The following is a 6,236-nucleotide window of genomic DNA, read 5'->3' as shown; positions in this document are numbered from 1 at the left end:
CCTCGTGTAGCTTTGCGCGAAATTCAAAAAACAAACAAACAAACCTACAGATAAGTGTGTAAAGCTACCAAAGTAGGGATTAAATTTTATAAATTTGTGATTGTGGTTTTAATTCTTGTTTCATTTCTCTTTTAGCAGGATCCCTACTTCATTTTAAATTCATAATTTGTTAATACTCTTGTTTGTTTACTTTTTATGTTATACCTGTATAAAGTATATACTTTACCTTTAGAAATCGTCGCGTGTCTATCCATAGATAAGTAATGCCATCTGTTGGGTTAAATTGGGTTGAAAAGATATTTAAGTACGTGCATGATATGTTTACCATTTGTATTATACCAGTATATGTGTGGATTTGTATCTGAATATAAAAAGCGGATACCCACTAACCAGTCAAGTAAGCTGGAGAAATCTTGTAGCGATAGTCCGGGCCATCTAGGTTCTAGCTCCGCTGACATGATTAGGTAGGTAGTAGACGAAAAAGTTACTTTTTTATAAATTTTTGAATTTTTATACTGGAAATGTTAACGACCTTTTTAGCGTATTATTAGTGTATGTGCACATAATATATCGTAACCAATACTTTAAATGGTCGATTTTTCGGTGAGGAATTCAATGGGGTGGGGGGGTCGACGCGTGAATTATTTGGAATCCTTGTCGATTCCTACTATTAAGTACTATTGCATTTAAAATAAGAGAGATTTGAAATTGTGATGAGCAATACATAATATGCGGCGGCCATTTTTTTTCCGGCCAATCCCTACATATTAAGCCATACTGTGCTTAGTGATAATAGCTACAGGACTTGGCAATCTAATCCATATCTCACGTTATAGCCACAACAGTGGTCATTGTAATCCTTGACATATATATAAGATACAGGGCAGAACATGATAGTACATAAGTCATATAATAACTATAACAGTGGATGTTCCAATCCATAACTCATATAATAGTTATAGGAGTGGTCATTAAAATTCACAACTCACGTAATATGTACGGGACAGGACATGGTAATTCAAAACTCGTATATATTGCTACAGGATGAGTATTGTAGTCCATGACTGTTATAATAGCTAAAGGATATAACATGGTAATTCACAACTCACATCATAGCTACAGGAGTGAGCATTTTAAACCATGACTGATATAGTAGTTAGAATACAGGACGTGGTAGTTAATAACTCAAAATCTAAAGGAAAGGGCATTGTAATACAAAAACTCTCATGATAATTACATGACAGGACATAGTAATCCACAACTTATATAATAGCTAAAGGACAGAATATAGTAATCCACAACTTATATAATAGCTAAAGGACAGGATATAGTAATCCATAACTTATATAATAGCTAAAGGACAGGATATAGTAATCCACAACTTATATAATAGCTAAAGGACAGGATATAGTAATCCATAACTTATATAATAGCTAAAGGACAGGATATAGTAATCCATAACTTATATAATAGCTAAAGGACAGGATATAGTAATCCATAACTTATATAATAGCTAAAGGACAGGATATAGTAATCCATAACTTATATAATAGCTAAAGGACAGGATATAGTAATCCATAACTTATATAATAGCTAAAGGACAGGATATAGTAATCCACAACTTATGTAATAGCTAAAGGACAGGATATAGTAATCCACAACTTATATAATACCTAAAGGACAGGACATAGTAATCCACAACTTATATAATACCTAAAGGACAGGACATAGTAATCCACAACTTATATAATACCTAAAGGACAGGACATAGTAATCCACAACTTATATAATACCTAAAGGACAGGACATAGTAATCCACAACTTATATAATACCTAAAGGACAGGACATAGTAATCCACAACTTATATAATAGTTAGAATACAGGACGTGGTAGTTAATAACTCAAAAGCTAAAGGAAAGGGCAATGTAATACAAAACTCTCATGATAATTACATGACAGGACATAGTCATCCACAACTTATATAATAGCTAAAGGACAGGATATAGTAATCCACAACTTATATAATAGCTAAAGGACAGGATATAGTAATCCATAACTTATATAATAGCTAAAGGACAGGATATAGTAATCCACAACTTATATAATAGCTAAAGGACAGGATATAGTAATCCATAACTTATATAATAGCTAAAGGACAGGATATAGTAATCTATAACTTATATAATAGCTAAAGGACAGGACATAGTAATCCACAACTTATATAATAGCTAAAAGACAGGATATAGTAATCCATAATTTATATAATAGCTAAAGGACAGGATATAGTAATCCACAACTTATATAATAGCTAAAGGACAGGATATAGTAATCCACAACTTATATAATAGCTAAAGGACAGGACATAGTAATCCACAACTTATATAATAGCTAAAGGACAGGATATAGTAATCCATAACTTATATAATAGCTAAAGGACAGGATATAGTAATCCACAACTTATATAATAGCTAAAGGACAGGATATAGTAATCCATAACTTATATAATAGCTAAAGGACAGGATATAGTAATCCATAACTTATATAATAGCTAAAGGACAGGATATAGTAATCTATAACCAATAGTGTTGGAAGGAGTTTTAAAGTGGGTGTTGCTTGGATAGACTTGTAGATTTTACAATGAAAGTATAAAGAGCTTCTAAAAGTGGCTCCCTTGCTGCCAAAGGCAGCTCAGTCTAGGCAGGTTTCGGGTATGATTTCCCATACAAGTTTGAAATAAAATAGATGCTAGAAGATTGAATCTGGTAACTTTTCCAGATAAATAACCTTTTATACTGCTCACTATATACAAAACTTAAAAAAAACTATCTAATAGAAACATTATATCGAGTAAATCATCTGGTACAACATTTTATCATGATACTATATAGCTAAATAGCAACATGTAGCACTGGTCACATAGTTCCAAAGTATAAACGACGTATGCCATTTTCTGAAATAAAATATTTTACAATATCTTAAATTTAGACCGTCTATCCTGTTTTGATATCAGCGAAGAAGTATTGTATGGTTTAACCTTTGCTGTGACATACTGGGACGAAGATAGGTCTTTATTGTTCTCATCATTGAGAAGGTTCTTTCATCAAGAACTGTCATATATGGCTTTAAAATTCAATGTGTCAGAGCACGTATATTTTGAATTCAATACTTCACATAGTGTTCGGGTGTTAGTATCCTTTTTTGATAGTATTGCCAGTTATTTCTTTGTGCCGTAATATAAGATCTGGTATTAATTTCAATTGAAGTTTTAGCTGTTCAAAATTGATATATTTCTGATAGGTTGAAATCAGAGATTCAGGAATGCATACATCTATCTACTTGATTTTTATTGGGACACTTCAGAAATAAATTATCAGTTTCTATAATAATGTTTAAATCTTGTTGATTAAATCTTCGTAAAAGCTCATATAATAGCTACAGGAGTGAGCGTTGTAACATATAACTCATATAATAGCTACAGGACAGGACATAGTTATTCATAACTTATGTAATAGCTACAGGCCCGGACACTTTAATCCACAACTCACATAGCATGTAAAGGATAGGGCATGGCAATCCATAACTCATAGTTACAGAACCATATATGTAAATCCATAACTCATATAATAGTAACAGGAGTGAGCAATGTAACCCATAATTGATGTAGCAGCTACAGGACAGGACATGGTAATCCATAACCTATATAACAGCTACACGAGTGGGCATTGTAATCTATAACTCACATAGTAGTTATAGGAGAGTAGTTATGGTAGTACATAACTCGTGTAATAGGTACAGAAAAGCACATGGTAATCCATAAGTCATGAAATATTTACAGGATCGGATATTTTAATGTATAACTCATATAATAGCTAAAGGACAGGACATGGTATTCCACAACTCATATAATAGCTAAAGGACAGGGCATGGTATTCCACAACTCATATAATAGCTACACGATAGGAATCCATAACTTATATAAAGGTTATTGGTGTGGAAATTGTAATCCACAACTCACAATAGCCACATGACAGAAACGTTTACTGTATAACTCACAAAATAGCTATAGGACAATACATCGTAATCCATAATCGGTGTGTACGAATATATTAATATTAGACATTAAGAACTGTACATTACTATAAATTCTACGAACTGATTTTTAATGGATTTGATGAGAACACCTTAATTAAAGATGTTAAATTATTTTATAACTAATATAATAAGTATTTATATAAATTTGAAAATAGTGATTTAAACAAAATTATAATATGCAAAATAATAATAATTTCTAAAATTATTATTAAAGAAATAATTGGTTGTGCTTATTGGACATTTTATACCTTATATAGGTAGATTAATGTAATTGTATCACCTTTCCTACATAACACCTACTACTGTGTGGATCTCTTATTGGACATTTCATACCTTATATAGGTAGATTAATGAAGTTGTATCACCTTTCCTACATGACACCTACTACTGTGTGGATCTCTTATTGGACATTTCATATCTTGTATAGATAGATTAATGAAGTTGTATCACCTTTCCTACATAACACCTACTACTGTGTGGATCTCTTATTGGAGATTTTATACCTTATATAGGTAGATTAATGAAGTTGTATCACCTTTCCTGCATAACACCTGCTACTGTGTGGATCTCTTATTGGACATTTCATACCTTATATAGGTAGATTAATGTAGTTATATCACCTTTCCTGCATAACACCTACTACTGTGTGGATCTCTTATTGGACATTTTATACCTTATATAGGTAGATTAATGTAGTTATATCACCTTTCCTGCATAACACCTGCTACTGTGTGGATCTCTTATTGGACATTTTATACCTTATATAGGTAGATTAATGTAGTTATATCACCTTTCCTGCATAACACCTGCTACTGTGTGGATCTCTTATTGGACATTTTATACCTTATATAGGTAGATTAATGTAGTTATATCACCTTTCCTACATAACACCTACTACTGTGTGGATCTCTTTAGAACCATTGAAGATCCGGATAGTAGCATGAAAGGGGGAAGATTGGAGCTATACTGATCATTTTGGTTTGGATTAGTATAGAAATACCTTAACATCTTGGTATTTATGTCCAAACACCATATACTGAGCTGGAATGCTAACTTCAAGGACAGCTTTGCTGTTTCCTCGATTGATGTCTTGTATTATATTATTTCGTTTTGCTTATTATTATGGGCTCGGTTCCCCTCGTTGGACACAGAAGATAGCTCCGATGTGGCTTTGATATGAGAAAACACACACACACACACACACTTATTATTATTATTTTTATGAGCAACCTTCCCACACCTGGCTGCAGACAGCAGAAGGCGGTAAAGATGTGGGACGTTGTGGGCTAGAACACCCACATCTGCACCATTTTTTCCTTCTTTTCTCTTAAGGATATGAGGTTGGCGAAGTTAAGGTTAAACTGGATAGAGGGTGTACCCCCAACGCAATTTGGGTCTTATATCCGCCAATACCTCAAAAAACCAGAGCACATTACATAATGACCCACCTTATGATTTGTGCCCCGGTGTTGGATGTTTGAATTGTGGTTGCGATTTATTTTATTTTATTTGTCATGTTTTGTTTTATTATTATCATTTCTTTTTCCTGCCCTACGATGAGACAGGTAAGTCTTCTGATTTACAATACTAACATCAGGGGGGTCGATTCCCCTCGGTGGACCCAGTAGATAGCCTGATGTGGCCTTGCTATAAGAAAATACACACATTTCTTTTTCCTGCCCTACGATAAGACAGGTAAGTCTTCTGATTTACAATACTAACATCAGGGGGGTCGATTCCCCTCGGTGGACCCAGTAGATAGCCTGATGTGGCCTTGCTACAAGAAAATACACACATTTCTTTTTCCATAAAACTACATTTAATTATATTTCATCTAAGGTTTGGATGTGCTGCTTAAATTTCTTTTATCCTTCCTTTTGATGAATTCTCTGGTTTTTTAAAGCTTTCTAAATAATAATATGTAATAATAATATACATATATAATCACACCCATTCTTTCCTCTACCTACGAGTCTTAAAAAGTGGGGTGGGGCTTAGGTAGTCGATGCTTGATCTTCTGTTCCCCGCCACCTTCCCTCGCGTTGCAAAACACGTTCCCACGCCAGTAGAAAATAAAACGAGAAATTAACCATAGACATCAGAAAATAAGGATAATAACACATATTTAAGTCTTTGGTGAGTC

Source organism: Limulus polyphemus, unplaced genomic scaffold (assembly GCF_000517525.1).
Source record: "Limulus polyphemus unplaced genomic scaffold, Limulus_polyphemus-2.1.2 Scaffold598, whole genome shotgun sequence".
NCBI lineage: Eukaryota > Metazoa > Arthropoda > Merostomata > Xiphosura > Limulidae > Limulus > Limulus polyphemus.
Note: the sequence above shows the minus strand (reverse complement) of the source record.